We start from the raw sequence: 20233 nt of genomic DNA on the forward strand, positions 1-20233 counted from the left end.
ACTGTGTGGGATCCAGAGTCTGGAGATTCCCTATATCCTTATTTATTAGGTCCATGATGATGCATTCCATAGCTTTGCATATCAGACTCATCAGGCTAATAGAGCGAAAGTTCCCAGGATCTGTAGTTGCTCCTCCTTTGTGGAGAGGGATGACTGTAGCAGTGCGCCATTTGGTAGGGACAAAACCGGAGGTGAGGCTGTGATTGAACAGGGTACACAGGTGAGGTGCCAGTTCACTCTGTAGTTCATGTAGAACACAACCAGGGATATTGTCAGGTCCCATAGATACTGTATTCTTGGCCTTGGACAGTGCTGTTTTAACCTGTGCAGCAGTAATATTGGGTGTCTGGCAATCTACTGGTATTGTGACTGGTCCTTTGGGGGGGTAAAGTTGTCACTGAATCTGTCAGCCAGTATACTGGCAATATCTGTTGGTTTGGTATAGGAAGTACCGTTGTGCAGTAGCTCAGAGCAAATCTGGGTATTGCCATGGAGATTCTTTATGTAACTATAAAAGCCCTTGTGGTTGTCTTTACCATCTGCTGCAATTCTGTTTTCATAGCTAGTTTTAGAGGACTTGATGAGGGATCTCAACTTTTGTTGAGGCTGATAAGAGAGTTTTTTCAGTCTCGGGACTTTACCTTATTCCACATCAGTTTCCTCCTTCTGTTGTAGAGTTTGTTTATGGCAGGGGGCTACCAGATTGGCTTCCTTTTTTTGGAGGAGAGCATCTTGGTTCTATTGGGTATGGTGAGATCCAGGCATTTGTGTATGTGTTTGTACAGTGCATTGGTGTATGATTCTGTGGTCATGTAAATATTGTCCATTTGAATGGGTGTCGTGAAGTTAGCCAACTCTGTTTTTAGAAAGCCAAAGTTAGCTTTGGAGAAGTTTTACATGGTGGTTACCTTTGTGTGTGTGTGTGGGGGGGGATTTCCAAGGTGATTAGTTTGTGGTCAGATCTAACCAGGGAGGAGCTGACTATTGGTGTAGAGCAATGGTTGCCCATGTTAGTAATGACCAGGTCAAGGATGTTGCTACCTCTAGTGGGGGTCAGAATGAGCTAGTCCATGGCACTGGAATTAATGATCTCCAGGAAACATTGGGCAACTGTATTGGTACATGAGTAGTTTACCCAGTTAATGGAAGGGTAGTTGAAGTCTGATGAGTTATGTTGGGCTACCAGTCTGGAGGTGTGTGCATCCTTTATGGATATGGAAACACCACCACCTTTGGAGCTTTGGTCCAAGTTCTGGGGCCAAAAGGTGTGGAATGAGTTATAGCCTAGTAGTGCAAGGGTGCTTTCTGCTGCCTTGAACCAGGTCTCTGTTACAAGCACAAATGTCAATGTTAGTGCTTCGAGTGAATGCATTTTGAGATTTAGACATCTAGTGTTGAGCGGCATGACCCTCAGATTGCATTTGTTTGTAGCTGTTATTGTGGTAATTTGGTCTTTGGAACACTGCCTAAAAAAGGCACTATAGGAGTGCAAGAGCCTTAGCCAGAATCTGGAAACCTAGGGGTGACAGATGCATTCCATCTCTGAGAAAGCATCAAGGTCTGTCAATCATATGTCATCAAGGCAGACAGATACTGGATCCCCTTAGAATGACACCAGAAAATTAGCCAATTGTTGAAATCAATCATTTTCTGCTTGTACTGTGGTATCATTCTGGATGATAGTAGGATGCTGCTCAGGGCTAGGGTCATACCCGTTTGGGCTACACAATCCAACAGCTCCTCCATGTCTCTTTTCATATAGTCCAGGGAGGTATGTCTCAGGTCATTCACACCTACATGTACAATGACAGAGTCATATTTGTACCTGTTGTTGAGGGTCCTGAGTGTGTGCATTATGTAGCAGATCCTGGCACCTGACAGGAAGCTGACTGTTACTTTCACCTTATTCAACCTAGTGAGTGGGACATCAGTGTGCCTCACTATCGAGTCACCTATGACTAGTGTGTTAGGCATGCTGTTTTGCCTTAGGGGCTTTTGAGTGGCACACTGTTTAGGAGAGTTATGCATCTCGTGATTAGTGTTGTGTTGTGGTGGTCAAGTGCATCTCTGCCTTGGAGGTCTCTGCTGCTTGGGTAGATTTTTACTGAGAGCCTCCACAACGGTGGATGTGTGGTTTGTGTTTTTATGTGAAGGCATTGCTGGTGTGTGTTCTGGAGGGCTATGTGTTCCATGTGGTGTGGTGTAAGTGCTGCCTTTCTCCTCTTGACCAACTATTCCAGTCTTGGCTGGAGAGAGTGTGGCTTCCGATTTGGATATACAAGTGCATCTCTCGCAAGTCTGAGTGTTGGAAGGTAAGAGGAGAGGGTTGTCGGTGTACAGAATGCAGTTGCTACATTGCCTTAGGAAGCCCAAGTTCACCAGGTTAATAGGAGAAAGCACAGGGAACTGACCTTTAGACTTGCCTGGAGGGGTGGACATTGATAATAAGTACTGGATCTGCTTCCTTGTAGAACTTTTAGCATTGGTAGCACTTTTGTGTGCTACAATAATTGCTACAAAAAGTCTGGTAAAATGCTATACTAATAAGGTAGTATAAGTGCAGGAGAGGCAAGAACTAATAGCTCTAAGGGATAAACTGAAGAGCAGACTCTGGCACCGCTCAGAAGCTTACAAACAGTTCTGGTTACAAAAAGTATGTATCTGGACTAGACTAGTTTTAGGAAAGGTGGGGAACAAGCGCAAATGTGGGTTCTTAAACTGGAAAGTTGAGAGAGATGGAAAAACTGTCCAAACGGCCAATAAACTACAATTTCTGGGCCAGGAACCACTCCTCTTCTAGTAGATAGGTTACCGAGTGATTACCACTCCCACTGATAAGCTAGCAGACTTCCCTACAGCACAGAAAGGCTTGCGGGGAGGCTCAAGAGCTTACAAACAGTCCTGGATACAGCAAATCCTTATCTCAACTAGATTAGTAACAGGAAAGGGGGGAAACAAGTGCAAATGTGGACTTTTAAATCAGAAAGTTGAGAGAGATGGAAAAACTGTCCAAATGGCCAATAAACTGCAATTTCTGGGTCAGGAACCACTTCTCTTGTGGTAGATAGGTTACCTAGTGCTTACCACTCCCACTGATAAGCTAGCAAGCTTCCCTCCAACACAGACAGGCTTGGGGGGCTCAGGAGTCTACAAACAGTCCAGGATACAGCAAATCTGTATCTGGACTAGACTAGTTACAGAAAAGGGGGGAAACAAGCTTAGAATTTTTTTTTGTAAAGTGGAAAGGAGAAAGCTGGAACAGAAGATAATTCAAGGTTAAGAATCTAAGTGGGTTGGCCTTCTTCTCAAATGTTCTCTCACTATTAGGTAGAATGAACTAATGACACTAGACTGGGAGGAGTGTCCCAGATCAAATGTACAGTATGGGTGGGCAACTCAAAGCCACCAAGTATAAGAACAAGACAACAATAGGGAGGGGGATGGGAAACTATTACAGCTACTAGCTGTAGCCACTAAATGAAAGTTTTAAACAGATAAAGGAGCAAGGAGACTCTAGAGAATGCTTTTAACTGCAAAAAAAAATCAGTTATGTGATACCTGACTAGAACACAGAAACCTCAAAAAAATGCACAGAAAAGCACGGATAGAGGACTCACAAACAGAAAATACAACTCTCAGTATGAAAAAGCAGTTTACAGTTAAACAATTCAGTAAACATGCAATTAGAGTAATGAAACAGTATCTAGCAATGAAAAATACAGTGCCGTCAACACTCCCCAATACCCATTGCTAATTGTATACATGTAAACATGATGGAGAGATAGATTCCTGTCCCAGAGACTTCCCATGCTTTGGAACAAGATTTCAATCTACATTAAGCAGAGCTCCTCACTAACACTCTTCAAGAGAAACCTTGACGAGTGGATGGGAAACAGAAAGTTTACCCCTTGAGATCACTTCAGCGGCTCTGCTGGACAGAGGCACAGGGAACTAATCTAAGGGGGCAGCGAAAGCCAACACATTCTGGCTAGGCTTATAAATGCCTTTGGAAGATAGCCTAGTACCGACCTATGAACCTATATACTAATTGCAAGATTGCAATATCATGGGGAAAGGGGAAATTCTATGATCCCCACTGTACCATAAACTTGCCTGGAAAAAAAAAAAAACAGTGCGTGCGGTCAACTTATTTTTGATCCAATGTACTAGCCTTTTTTCCCCTCCAACAATTGGTACTCTTGACCAATTGTCAGCAACCTTATACATTTATGCTCACTGGGAATTGTGTGGGCATGTTGTTTTTTATTAAATGATGGTTATACCATCGTCTGCCAAATACATACTAACACAGAGCTTATCAAGTTCTAAATGTCAGTTAACAAGACTATCATACAACTGTATAAACCCTGTGTCTGCAAAGGGCTGTGCTTGTATTTACCAGGCTGTGGAGGTTAATTCATTACTGGGACTAAGCAGAAATTCCTTAACATTTCAAGAGCAGAATATGCATTTCTTACACTTTCATTGAATTGCACTTCTGTAATGCTTATAATTGTGCTATACAGTTAATCTACTACATTTTGCACTGTTATAAGGTTTTTTTACTGTTTCACTGCATTTATGTACTGTTTTATACTGTTTTAACTGTATTTACTAGGGAGGAGTTAATACATGGGAGGGAGCAGCATTCCCCATGTGTGTGTACTAGGTCAAGGATATATGTACCTCTAGTTGAGGAGTAAACTAGTTGCTCTAGGATGTTTGCATTGACGAAGTCCAAAAACCTTTGACCAAGTGAATTATTGGTCTATAAGTCTCCCAGTTTATGGAGGAGTAGTTGAAGTCACCCATAAATATGATGTTAGGCTGTATGTTAAGAGATTCCAGTAGATTTAGGTAGGAGGTGTGATTTTTCCAAACTTATGTTAGGGGGATCTGTAGCTAGCAAGGACATGATGGGGGGGGGTCACACCTATGGTTAGCTGGGCATGGAGAATCTCAAGCAAGTCATGATGTTGGACCAGTCTAACATTGTACTTGTCCTTTATAATCATTGAGACACCCCCTCCTTTTGTTTATCCTGAGTTGAGGGGGATCAAAATATATGAAAGGCATTGTAGCCTTTGAAAGCCAGGGTGCTTTCCATTGTTCTAAACCTTGTTTCCGTGACTGCACATATGTCTGCATTCTCCTAGGTGAGGAGTGCTTCCAGGGAGTGCAGTTTTTTTTTTATTTAAACTCCAATCATTGAGTAGCAGTACCTTTAGGTGATCAATAGTGAAATTGTTATGTCGGAGGGTTTAACAACTTGGCACACCTGAAAAAAGGCACTATGGGGACAGATAATGTTTTTGCCAGTATCCAGAAGCCAAGTGGTGACAAGTTTAAACCATATCTGGCAAAGCATCATGGTTTGTTGATCATGTCTGCCCAAGCTGACAGATATTGGACCCCTTTGTTGTGACACCAGAAACTAAGCCAATTGTTGAAGTCAATCATTTTTTTCTGGTACTGTTGCATCACAAGTGGTAAAGATAGGACACTACTCCATGCCACATTCATACCCACCTGGGACACATATTCAAAGAGCTCCATCATATCTCTCTTCATATAGTCCAGTGAGGTAAATTTTATGTCATTTAAACCCACATAAACTAAGACGATCTCATACTAGTATTCGTGGTTTAAAGACCTAAGTGCATGCATGATCTGGCAGATCCTGACTCCAGAAAGACAGACAGACAGACAATTCACTGTGATCTTCTCCTTGTTTAACCAGTAAAGGGAACATTAGTATGTCTTACAAAGGAATCCCCAATAACTAGAAAGTCTAGCTGTGTGGTGTGTTTCATTATGGGCTCAGAAGCTGGGCTATTATGATTTTCAGAGTTATGTGAAGTGCTGTCTTTTTGAGTGCATGAGGGGCCATCGAGAGATGTTTCAGGAGATTCTGGGGGTTTGAATAGATTACATGTGAGTACCTCTGCATATGTGAGTCTATGTGTTTGCTCTTTAGTATTGGTAGTTAATGTTTTGGGTGTAACACTGATAACCTGGTTTGCATTTTTCGTGTGTATGTGCAAGTTTTGCCTCCACTGACATTGCATATCTACATCTCTCACACAATGAGTTTGTCTGTTCTAAAATTAAATGGCTGTCAATGTACACAAGGAAGTTACTACACTGCTTCAGGATGCCCATATTCACCCGGCCAGAAACGGGGATAACAGGAAAGTGCCTATCTGTAGTAGATGGGAAGGAGTAGGGGAGAGTCACTTAAAGGTCTAAGTGAGCGTGTTTAGTAGTATACTTTAAGATGATCTGTCATGTTGCTGTCCTCCATGCAAACTGGCAGCACTTTGAGCAGCTATGAACAATCGGAGACTATGGAGAACATTTCCTATGCAGAATTTTAAACTGGAGAGATGTGCTTATATACAAGGCACAGGTGACCAAACATGCATGATGAACAGATGCACAGCGTTTATATCAGCTGGATAAATGACTCTTACACAGTTAAGCCCTTAGGCCAATCAGATAAACACACAATAAGCCTTTCAATGGCAGTACCCTACTTGGATGGGTTGGATCAGACCTCTGCTACCACCAGCATGCAAAATAAGACCCTTGTAATGTAAAACTAACTAGTTTTGAGCTCAAGTGCAGTAATAAATGCTTTACAGTTCATGCAGTATCAAGAATCCTTGGAAATAAGTTCACAAATTTCTACAAACACAGAAACACTTTGCAAAGCTTAGAAATATTTTGGCAAACTCAGAACAGCTTTTGCATTAACAGAGGCAGTTAAGAAATATCAGAATACTGTTAAAAAGACATAAGAGCAGTACAGTAACAAACAGATGGCATTTTTTTAACAAGTACATGCTAAAAAACTGTGATAAATTCAACCAAGTGAATAAATGCAGCACAGAACTGTTAAATAGCACTGAGATAGAGCAAGTGCAACAAAAATACTTATATCAGCTTTGTAGGTCCACAGATGGTATTAGATGCAAACCAAGGTCTTATAGTCTCAAGACAGACACAGGGAAGCTCTGAATAAATGTTGCACAGATAACATGTGCAAGTGAAGCAACACTGTTATTGTACAGCCATTATTTTGGGGTATGTGTTACCGATGCATTCCCATACTTGTAATGGACAGAGATTTCTTGTGATAGCGGCTGTTTGATGGGTAATGTTCCATGGTAGTAATCTGTATGATGATATTGTAACTGTCCAATGACTACTTCTGTCGTGCACACCTCATGTATCCCACACATGTCTCTGTGTGTTCCTCTTTAGTGATGTACCTTGAAAACAGTCTTGATGCATTGATGTTTCTTCTCAGTGTTTTGTATATGTTCATACTGGTATTAACATTATGTTAGGTATGATGTTCAATGTGCACACTTAATGGGTCATTTATATTAGTTGTGATCTGTGCTTCTGTTGTGTGGCAACAAGTGAACGTCAGTGTTTACTTTTTGTACTTATGCACCTGTGGATTTTCATAGGTTCACAGCTGAATACTGGTCTAACTGCCATGAAGATCCATTTTAAGCCTATCCAATAACTCAAGATCAGAATCAAACCCTGTTCTGTATGTCTCTGAAGTGAAGACCTTAACCTTTATGCCACACCCACCTTCATAACTCAGAAGTATGTGTCAGATGCTGCTGTGTTGCCTGTGCTAGGACTTGTGGCCACATCGTCCATCACTCACGCCTATTTCTTCTCCCCTCTATGTCATCCTGATCCTTCTCTTACAGCTGTGATATGTCATCTTCAGACATTTGGAGTACTTAGGGTAGGTCACCAACACCTACTCCTGCAAGCCACCATGTTTTGCTGTTAACATGTTGTATACCATGGCACACACAGTAATCATTTGGGCTTCCTTTCCAGGTATGTATTGTAGTGAACCCCTGGATTTTTTCAGACATCTGAATCTGGATTTTAACACCATATGCCTAATGGTGTTTCTTGTTGCAGTATGTGATCTATTGTACACGTCCTCAGCAGGATTGAATGGGCTCTGTATGGCATCATTAGCCATGGTTCAAGTGGATAACCATAGTCGCCTGTTGGTGGGAAAGAGACACATATGTTGTTGCCATGTATACAGCAGGCATTTTAATAGGAAGATGGGTGTAGTCTATTACACCAGGGGCACAAGGTAAGTTGGAAAAGGTGCAGAAATGGTACATAACACATTTTTTCACTGCATATCTGTAGAAGGGAAGTGGATGTACTCATCCACATCAGTGTACATTGTTGCTAGGAATTGCGAGATAATGTGAATGGCAGCTGTCTGGGACACTCCTACATTACCTCCCTTATGCCATTGAAACGTCCCAGAAGCCAGTATACCTAGGTAGATAAACTTTGTTTTCTACAGGTATGGGGTTACCATGCAATGTACTTGCATACATGTCTGGAATGCACATGTTACACATAGCCTGCACCAGCTCTTTGTCCAATCAGTACCTATTAATTATTTCACTATCATACAGCTGGCTTAGATTTAGCTGGTGTCTAGCTGGCTGCCTTCTAGGATGAATGTCCATATTTCCTGTATAGAGAGCAATACCCCAGGGTTGAATTTTTTTTGTTAGTAATGCTGCAGACTTCAAAAGATTCAGTAATAAATAGCTTTGTTCCGTGGCATATAACTATGGCCTCTAGTGAGTGTTTTCATAAAGTTGTCGGCAAAGCACTTTGTTCCATTTAAGTTGTGTTGGGCAGGGGACATGCATGGAATCTGTAATTACCTTAAACAGAGTAGATATTTACTCAGGTTTGTTTTAGCATACTTTATATAATCACATCTGCCACTTGTGCATCTTCCTTTGGCATGCTGCACTGTCTGCAACTTTCTTTTGGACTCTGGCCCATAACGTTTTATCCATGAGAACATCCAGGAGTTCAGCTTTTATCATCCTTCTGGAATGAAGGGCCCTCAGCAAGTATGCATGCATAAAATAGTTGTAGGAGCAGCTACCCTACATCTGGCATTTACAAAATAATACCCAAATGTTACTACACAGGTACATACTTATAAGCTGTTTGAGCTAAATATAAAAGCTTTTTTAAGGGAAACATCTGGAATTCCTTGGGCCATGTCTCCTGTCTGTGTTATTCCAATCCACTACTGCATCGATGGAGTGGGTAGTGTTGTCACTTCACAGCAAGAGGTTCTCTGGTTCGATTCTCAGCTGGGGTGCCTTCTGTGCAGAATCTGCATGTCCTCCCTGCATTTCTTTGGGTTTCCTCCGGGTGTTCCAGTTTCCTCCCATATTCCAAAGACATGCATCTGGAGCATTTCTCCCTGGGCCTCCATTGAAAATGGGTTCTATCCCAATCAGACTTTCTTGGTAAACAAATGTTAAATAAATAAATATACAAGCCTGGTAATTAATACATTTAGCCCCTAGGTGGCAGAAGTATGAAGTCTGTTCTTGGATTTGTCCAGTAAATTAATCTCCTTATGATTTTAGAAACTGATAAGAGCATCTGCTTTTTTCTTATTCCTTAGACATAGAAAAGTCTACGACAGCTGTGTTCTATGTAGAAATATGTTTTCCTCATACAAATTTATCAAGTTCTAGAAATTGGGAATCTGGCTACTGAGGCAAGGTATCAATAACATATTCAGATGAGAACATAATGGGTGTTGTTGTTAGACTATTGGTCTGTGGAACCTTCAACTCTAACTTTTAGGAAAGCAGGTCACTTGATGGACTGTGTAAAATGCTGCTTTGTAAAACTAAAGAGTTGCTCAAAAGGAAAGTTCTCTGGGAGAGAGTCAAAACAGAAATTATCTTTATTCCCTAAGTCTGTATCCATGGTTATATGTGATACAGTTCGAGATGAGAAGGCCAAACACGCATCTCCTTCTTCATTAACCACTGTAAAGTGGGAGAGGACAGGAAGGAGCACCTATTTTCTTTCTCTAAGTATAGAACCGCCAGGAGAAGAAATCATAGGATCTTTTAAAGCCATCCTACCTGCAGTGCAATCTGGGAAGTCACCTAAGTGAAATATGAACAGTGAATCTACTAGTTGCCACCAAAATCTAGGCATAGTACTTCTGGAATCATGTTGATTACTGAAGGACATTTTATTAAGTGCTTCTCTAGAAAATAAACAAAAAAATCTTTCTGACTATCAGCGTCTGTGTGAAGGAAATCCTGCAAGCATTTTGAAATGAGTGACTTTTGTTTAGAGCTTATTTTAAACATCAGTACTGATGTTGATGCAGTATTTCTCTCTTTTCTTCTTCATCTTCTTCTTCTCCTCCTCCTTTTTTGGAATCCCACAGGAGAACTTAGGGCATTAATTACCTACTTTCTTGAAAAGGGATTAAATGATCATGAAAGCCATCTTATTGTGGAAAAACATTCATGTGACCATCAAAGGATGCATATCTGAAGAAATTCAACACTGTCAGAGATTAAGGCCTAAAACACCACCAATAAACTCACAAACTATTGACTATTTACTACACGTTGCACAAGAGAAGTGAAAGGGACACACTGGTGTTCTCTCTTTATATTCAAAGGGTTACTAATAACCACTACATAAGACTACAGCTACTTGACCTCTGGGGAAGGTTGGTCCAGTTGACTGACATCATGATATCAGGACATCGCTGACCAACTCTCTGCTCAGATTGTGAATCTGCTTCTGCAATAATCATTGTAATGATTGTCTGTCCCTTCAGCATATCAAATGTGTTCCACCTCCTTATGTGTTTGGCTAACTGATTACACTTCTCAGATTACCTGTTGGATGTTAGATGTGCTCATCAGCTAGGACATCAGTGGGGAGAGGCATTACTTTCAAAATAAAGAGAGATATGGTCCTGAGTGAATTTATGTTTTATTTAATTACAGAATTTTTAATTGCTAACTCTGTAACTGGACTTGTCTGAGAATCCTTTTCAGCCATGACCCAAGCTAGTTGCTAAAAGAATAGTAAATCACTTTTTTCTCTATGCTTTTTCCTCTTGTGTCCATCAGCCATCAAGCCTATCCCCTATCCTCCCTGCCAATTCATTCTCCATCTTCTTTGTTTCCAAGTGAAGGTAAGAGCAGGTCAGGGGGTCATCATGGTGGTGCTCATGTCCTCATCAGTGTATGTGCCTGTTTTACACCTAAACCTATGCCTGTTGTCTGATATGTGCAGCTGCTTTACATCAGAGGTGTTCTATGCCATGCCCTACATGTACTTGCTCTGACACACACACTCCTTTTATGATAACTAACATCACTGTCTTAGGATCACCATGCATATGTCCCATGATCCTGAGGCCACTGATAACATGCAAGTCTCCACTTGCATGGAAACAGGTTAGCCTGACTGGGACAATCCTCTCACTCTCCTCAGGAAGGGTTAGCTGGAATATTCTTCTCACTCCCATCTTACTTTGCCCTGATCTGGGTCACTGTAAGACCTTTATCTTCTGCTGAACCACATAGTGAAAGCTGAGAAATAGTGTACAATTTAACAGTGCATCAACAGAGACTCAAATATCTTAAAGCATCGTACAGTTGATGGAGAACATAAAATAAATGAAATATTACATAAAAGGCCTATACAAGCACATAAAGCCAGGTAAGTACACTTCAACATGTATCACCTATGAAATTGGTGCAGAGTTTTAGTAACCATGAGCTAGGTGTAAGAATAATGCCTAACTACTCTTTAAGGTGCATAAATAATGCTTAACTACTCTTTAAGATCCATACAAGTCTCCTGCAATATGTATGCATCATGGGCATATTCATGGTACCTGCAGGGTACTTTTTTGACAAAGGTGATGACCAAGACTAAATAGCAAATAAAGGAATGTCTTTCCCCTTTCTAGTGAACGTATGATTCAGAGGCAGTCCTTTTTGATGTTAAAGCTTTATGTCAACAAGAAGAAAGGCTTCCACATCTACCATAATATATATATATATATATATATATATATATATATATATATATATATATATATATATATATATATATATAAAATCCTACCACCACCAGTATTTCTGTATTTCTGTTGTCAAACCTCATATTTAAATTTCTAGTCTCCCACCAGGACACAAATGCTCTTCAGTAATTACATTCTGCTTGCCGAGCACACTCAAGAAAATCTGCAGTCTGCGTCTACCACGCTCCTACAACTATTTTATGCATGCATACTTGCTGAGGGCCCTTCATTCCAGAAGGATGATAAAAGCTGAACTCCTGGATGTTCTCATGGATAAAACGTTATGGGCCAGAGTCCAAAAGAAAGTTGCAGACAGTGCAGCATGCCAAAGGAAGATGCACAAGTGGCAGATGTGATTATATAAAGTATGCTAAAACAAACCTGAGTAAATATCTACTCTGTTTAAGGTAATTACAGATTCCATGCATGTCCCCTGCCCAACACAACTTAAATGGAACAAAGTGCTTTGCCGACAACTTTATGAAAACACTCACTAGAGGCCATAGTTATATGCCACGGAACAAAGCTATTTATTACTGAATCTTTTGAAGTCTGCAGCATTACTAACAAAAAAAATTCAACCCTGGGGTATTGCTCTCTATACAGGAAATATGGACATTCATCCTAGAAGGCAGCCAGCTAGACACCAGCTAAATCTAAGCCAGCTGTATGATAGTGAAATAATTAATAGGTACTGATTGGACAAAGAGCTGGTGCAGGCTATGTGTAACATGTGCATTCCAGACATGTATGCAAGTACATTGCATGGTAACCCCATACCTGTAGAAAACAAAGTTTATCTACCTAGTTATACTGGCTTCTGGGACGTTTCAATGGCATAAGGGAGGTAATGTAGGAGTGTCCCAGACAGCTGCCATTCACATTATCTCGCAATTCCTAGCAACATACAGTATAAGAAGGAATCAGTACTGCAAACTAAACAAGGATATACATTTTGAGCCTCAAGAGCAGGAGCACATTCAAGCAAATCTGCAGTCTGCCGCTACCACTCCACCCATACAGTATAAGAAGGAATCAGTGCTGCAAACTAAACAAGGATATACATTTTGAGCCTCAAGAGCAGGGTCAGTCCACCCAGGCATTCTACTTGTATGTTTTATGAGAGTGAAGCTATTACATTAGCAGTATTTTAGTAGTTCTCAGCTTGCTAATAAAACTGACTGTTGTAGCCTTGTGTCCTCCCCTCCCTGTTAGTACAGTAATCCTAACTGTCCAATAGGCAGTATACATTTAATTCACATCCCTGTGACTAAATTAACCATCAAGCATCCCTCTCAGTGCTTTCTGCCTTAGTTTGTATCACTTGGAGGCCCACCTGTTTATTTGCATCTCTATACATTCCCCTTCATTGCTAATGTATCTCCCTACTCTAATCTGTGCACAAACTGGTTACTAATCAGCAAGTCAATGTGAAGACACACTCTCAAACTTAATAAGCTTTGCTGTCTCTTCTCTCTTTCACTTTACAGGTAGTTTGAATTATTACTTACCCCCTGTGAGGCCTTCACTGATTTACACTGATTGCCTCTCCGGTTTCTTTGCATTCCACCTGGTTTACACCTCTTTTGCTATCTCCCTCCCTCAATACAAAGTCTATATTAGAATCCTGCTGAGCATGGAGCCATCTTTAAATTTCTATTCTCCCAACAGGACACAAGTGCTCTTCAGCAATTACATTCTGCTTGCCGGTAAGTCATTAGACCTCAGAAATTTGTTTTAAAAGTGTTCAGATTTGTAAAGTAATACTTACTTTTTTCTCTTGTCTTGGTTGGCTCTGCCCCACTCCATTCACCCTCGCTACCGCTCGGGCTCTCTCCGCTCCCCTGCCCTGCCCCCTATTCCCTCCCACCCCACTACCTCTACATTTATAGTAATCCCAGGCACACCCACAGTTCACCCTCACATCACCTCCACCAATCACAGCTCCTCAAGTCAGATCACATTATACCACACCAACTTGCTCCACACAAAATACTCCCAATCACTCTCATTCCCACTAGGCATTTTTTTACATCACCCACACTACTTCCCCATCCAAATATAGTGCCACCCTATAATTCCTATTCAGAGCCCCCCACCCCACCTAGAAACAACTTAAACTTTATAACCATGACTATCACACAACTAAGTCTAGTTTGTCTTCTCATAATTCTTTACAACACCACAAGTTATCACTCTAGCAATATCCCTATACTTAGTAGCACAACACTACAGTATGTACTCTCGTATACAGACAACACACATTATAATAATATCTACCCACAGTTATTCAAGAACTACATAATGGACCAATTCAGAACTAAACACATATGCTCTCATTCCTACTCCAAAAAAACACAATACTTTCTCACACTCCTCACCAAACTCCAACATCTGTATAACCATTTTAACTCCTGGCTCACCATAAGTGGGGATATCCACCCCAACCTAGGCCCAAATCCATCCTGTCCAACACAAACGGCTCCAACACAAATGTCAGAACATAACACCCCCACTTTCTTCATCCTTGGGCAAATCAACAACAGCAGGAAAACCAACCATCGTTTAATGCTAAATATTAATATTAGAAGTATCAAAAATAAAATACCTGAACTCCAGGCCACAATAGCACACTACTCCCCAGACATAGTTGCTTTAACAGACACCTGGCTAAATAAAAACATAGCTAACTCAGAAGTTCCCCTACCGGCTACAATATCATTAGACAAGACAGACCATTTCGTAAAGGGGGTGGAACTGCCTTACTGTACAAGTCCAACTTAACTGTCCGTCAATTACCAAACTCCAAACCCTCCCCCAATAATTGGGACATACTTATCTCACAACTTCAACTTCATCTTAAAAAGGTCATCACCACAATTGTGATCTATATTCCACCTGGTAATACACCTGCTAGCCTTGAAGACTTCTTATCCTGGTGTTCTTCCACATACTCACAAGAAACCCTTATTCTGGGGGACTTCAACCTAGATTGGTTCACCTGTATATCAGAACCACCAAGTAATCTAATAAATCTCCATGGCTACCAGCAGCTAGTCCAAATTCCAACTAGATGTGATACAAATTCTAAAAGGGAATCCATCCTTGACTGGGTCCTAGCTAACAACCCCACATTGTACCCTCACACAGGCAGTCTCCCAGACACCTTAAGTGACCACAACATAATATACTTTATATGTAGTAGAACAAGCATATGCAAAACCACTAATTATATATCCACTAGAAACACAAAAAAATTCTCTCCTGAGGTCCTCATCACTTTACTCTGTAACTGTGACTGGACTCCCCTAAAAACCCTCCCACTTGACCAGGCTGTAGCATATTTCAACAAAACATTTCTACAACACCTATACACTGTCGCTCTATTGCGTAAAATCAAGGTTAGAACCTCTACAAACCCCTGTCTCAGTAAAGAAACCAAACAAATCCTCAGGTCCAGAGACACTGCCTGGCTTTACTATAAAAAAAAACAAAGAAACACAAAACCTAGCTAAGTACCAAGGACTACGCAACCGTCCAAAAAATGCATTAGGCTGGACAAAAAATCCTACTACACAACTTTACAAACTAAATACCAACACAACCCACAAAAGTTTTGGAAAAATGTAAACCAGCTACTAAAATCCACCCAAAAGGCTACCCCAAAACCAACCACTTCTGACACTAAAGTTCCCACTGAAACACAATTCAACTCCCACTTTGTGAACTCAATTCTATCCTTAGTATCACAGGACAGTTCCTACCTGACTACCCCACCCGCATCACAAATAACACTAATACAAGCTTTACCCTCAAAACAGTTTCCACCACTTCAATCAAAAGCATGCTCTCCAAACTAAAAACCTCATCAGCAGCAGCCGACCTACTCCCCAGCTATTTCTTGAAACTCACAGCAGATGCTATTGCTATCCCAGTCTCCACTCTCATAAACAGATCAATTGTTGAAAACTATGTTCCCAAACTCTGGAAAATATCCTATGTTACACCCATACATAAAGGCTGGACCTCCACTGAACTTAATAACTACAGACCCATTGCTTTACTCTCCCCCTTGGCCAAAATCCTAGAAAAATGCATCCATACCTAGATGCTAAACTATCTCCTAGACAGTAATATCCTGTCACCTACTCAGCATGGTTTTAGACCTGCCCATAGTACCACTACAGCCCTCCTCTGCTTCACAGACACAGTAAACCGTCTCAAAAATGAAGGCCTACAAGTGTCAACTCTTTTTTTGGATATGTCCAAAGCATTTGACACAGTCTCACACCAAATCCTGCTAAACAAACTAAACCAATATCATCTACCAAACTCCACTCTTACCTGGTTCCAAAGCTACTTAACTGACAGGTACCAAGCTGTGAAATGGGAAAATTCTCTCTCTCCTCAGCTGCCCATAACTATAGGAGTCCCACAGGGTTCTATCTTAGGACCACTACTATTCACAGTCTTCACAAATGTCCTCCATACCTTCACACAGCATGCATCTATAATTCAGTATGCAGATGACAGTACCTTAATCGGTGCTGCACAAAACATTCCCATTCTCCTGCAAACAACTCAACTAGCATTCTCTGATGTTGAAAACTACCTTACCAAAGCCCAACTTATCCTCAATCCAAAGAAAACTCAGCTTATGATTATAACCAGTTCTAACAAAAACACTAACAGTCAATTCACTATCTACTCCACAAATGCTACTCCAATTGCTCCAGTGGCACAGGCTAAGCTATTGGGAATAACCATAGACTCCCACCTAAAATTTGATAGTCATCTCAACTTAACTATTAAAAAAGTACATGCCAAACTGGGGTCACTCTACTGTATCAAACCATTTCTTACCAACAACACAAGATCAGCCATTGCTTGCTCCCAACTTCTATCCACCCTACTCTATGCATCTCCCATTCTGACTAATCTCAACAAAACTGAACTAAGCAAAATGAAAGCCTGTTATAACAGAATTGCCCGCTTTGTTACAAATTGCTCATATAGAACTCATCACTGTACTGCTTTGAGACAGCTCCACTGGCTTGAACTGCCCAACCTCCTAACCTACAATCAGCTCTGCCTCTGTCATTCTATCTATTACCTCCCCAATAAGTGTCCTGCCCTCAAAAGCCTAGTACAACATCACTCATCCAAAAGGCCTCTTAGATCATCAGGCAAACTACTACTAGAAGTCACCAACAGCTACGATAGCTTTAGAGATGCACTATATAGTAGTTCAGTGGCTAAAAAATGGAACTCTGTCCCCACTAGCATTCAAAACACATCATCCAAAGCCTCCTTTAAAGACCTCATCAGGCAACATCTCAAGCAAAGTTGGCAGTGCCATGATTGCTCCCCAGGGTAGTGAAAGTGGATAACATATACATACTAAATCTAAAGCACTTGAAAATAGTTTTCAGTCTTACTCACAAACACTGGCTAATCTACAATGTATGTACTGTACCTGTGTACTATGTATGTATTCTACCTATGTTCCAAATTTCAGCTGTACACCACAAATCTATTAATTACCTTTATTTTTAAAATTAATATTTTTTTGTTTGTTCTCTCGACTGTAACTGTTTATGTGCCACATACCACTGTAAAAACATGCCTCTTGTAATTTGTGTATATACTGATCATGTCTAAATAACTAAATGTGTCTGTAATTTTTCTTTGTGGAGCTTTTCTCCCCAGGCCTCTGCTGAAAAAGGGCCTTTTCGGCTAAGTTAGACACCCCAGGTTAACAAATGTAAAATAAAATAAAATAAAATAAAAATAGACTCTTGTGCTAATTTCACTGCTTGAACAAGTTTGTGTTTGCTGTAGCAGATATTTGTGTAATGGTCCAAAAGTTATAAGCATATACTTGACTCTGCATGTTCAGGACATGCTTTGCATGTCAGCATTTTATTTTATTTATTTATTTATTTATTTGTTTATTCATTACATGTTAATGGACTCTACCTTAAGAGTTCTTTGTCAGCTATAGCCTGGTTAAACTGACGTCAAAATGCACTTCGTCTAACAATGACTTCTTCTTCTTTCGGCTTTTTCGCGGTTAGGGGTCGCCAGAGTGGACCACCTGTCCGCTCATGATTGGCAGTGGAATTTTACAGTGTCGAGTTGCCCAACCTTCCACAGAAGTCACACACGCACTCACACCTAGGGCCAATTTAGAGTGTAGCAATATCTAGTAACTACAAAGAATATTCATTCAATATACATTATGTATGCAGATAACATTCTAAAGCATTACAGTGGGACATATTTGCCAGACAAAGCTTTTGAGGATCTTCTTCTTCTTTTGGCTTTTCCCGGTTAGGGGTCGCCACAGCAGATCACCTTGTCCGCTCATGATTGGCAGTGGAGTTTTACAGTGTCAAGTTGCCAGCCTGGCGCTCAACCTTCCACAGAAGGCACACACATGCACACACTCACACCTAGGGCCAGTTTAGAGTGAACAATCCATCTTTTGAGGATAACATAACCAAAAAGGAGACAAACTCACAGGCAGTGGCATAATTTCTATGCTATACCATACTTATATCTTCATTTTTTAGTGCTGACAAATTCCTCTTATAGCTGCTGCTTTATGATAAACTGACAGAAGATGAGTACCTGGACCAAAAGAGAATGGTTTTGTGCTACACTCCACTGGGATAGTAAAAGGCAAAAGTGCGCATGATGATAACATTGAGCACTAGTCTGCCTCTATGTCTGTCTAAGAAACTAATCTATTTGAGTGTTAATATGTATATCTTTGACACTGCCAGCCCAGCTAACTGGAATTTTGTAAATAATGTTGTGTCATTTGTGGATATTAATATGATTCATATTCTTGTCTTACAAATGTAAGAGAATTATATGTTATGTGTATATTAAACTACTGGTGCAGAAGTGTGTGTTGAACAGGGTTTGTACAGCACTGAGCTTCAAGGATTTGTCCACAGTGTACCCTACTGGAAAATAACAGAAATGTATATAAACTATATACCTCTGCAAATGTGTGTTTTAATAGTAGAAGCTGGAACACACAGAGCCAACTTACAAAACTTCAAGAAAATAAATTGAAATTGTTTTACAATTGTGTTATCTCTCAGTTTCAGTGAAACAAACACAATGTCTAGAGCTAGACTGTGTTTGTATCTTGTCTTGGACTTGGCAACACCTGTCATCAGCACTTCTGCCTGTGTGTTGTCTGTAAGTAAGACTTAGGGCAGGTATCTCTCTTAGATATAGATAGGAATATAGTAAAGATTAGTTTAGATGTTTTCTGTATTTATTTGAGACTGTGCTGCAATGTTGTTTTAAAATATTTCCTGTGATTCTGAACTCTGTAGTTACTGTGTTGATTGAGTATTATCTTGTTCTTTTATTATTTATTATTAAATAGATTTAAACCTATTTTTTGTGGCTGATATTTGTGAGACATATTTAAGCTCTTAGATTACTTGAATGTGCGTATGGTGACACTGTACATGCTACTCCTAAATAGCCTTGCAAGTCTTGGTCACACTTACCATTTGGATTTATAGTAACATCACACAGTAGGATTTGTCACCCTTTGGGAAGGGCCTTAAAGTAGCTGCTAAGGGGTTCTGGTGGCAGTGATAACTGAAAAAAAGGAAAAATTGAAATCTAGTAGTATGATGTTTTGTGTAGTGCCTGAACAGAGCGTTGGTTTCTCTTTTGGTTCGAATGTCACTACGATGTTCCGACATGCGTAATCTCAACTCCCGTGATGTCTGACCCACATAAAATGAATCACATGTGCAAGTCGCAAGATATACCACCCAATCACTATTACAGTTGCCAAAAAATTTCATGTTAAAAATCCTGTCAGTGTTTTTACTGGAAAATTGTTTAGATGTGAATATAAATGGACATGATGAACAATGGCCGCATTGATAAGTGCCCCAAAGTTTGTCACCAGTCATCGTAAGTTGTTGATGTATAATGCCACCTGAACCCATCCTCTTATAATGTGAAAAAAATGAACTTAGTGTTCTCCCTCTACAGTAACCATATTGACAAGTGTTACCGACTAAGGAGGCAATATCCTCATTGGCAGTGAGGATGTTCCAATGTTTCATCATGGTATTTCTAATCAAATTGATGTTATGCCCATAGGTAGTAATAAACCGTAATCTTTCATCCTGTGCATCCCCATTTCTGTCACAATATTTGAGAAGGGAAGTTTCTGGTGGAATTGGTTGCAAAGTGACGTGCCAACTGAATGTCAGGCTCCTTGTATCCCCTGGTTCTAAATCT

The sequence above is a fragment of the Protopterus annectens genome, chromosome 2.part0, assembly GCF_019279795.1.
Source record: "Protopterus annectens isolate FY-2018-M chromosome 2.part0, PAN1.0, whole genome shotgun sequence".
NCBI lineage: Eukaryota > Metazoa > Chordata > Ceratodontiformes > Protopteridae > Protopterus > Protopterus annectens.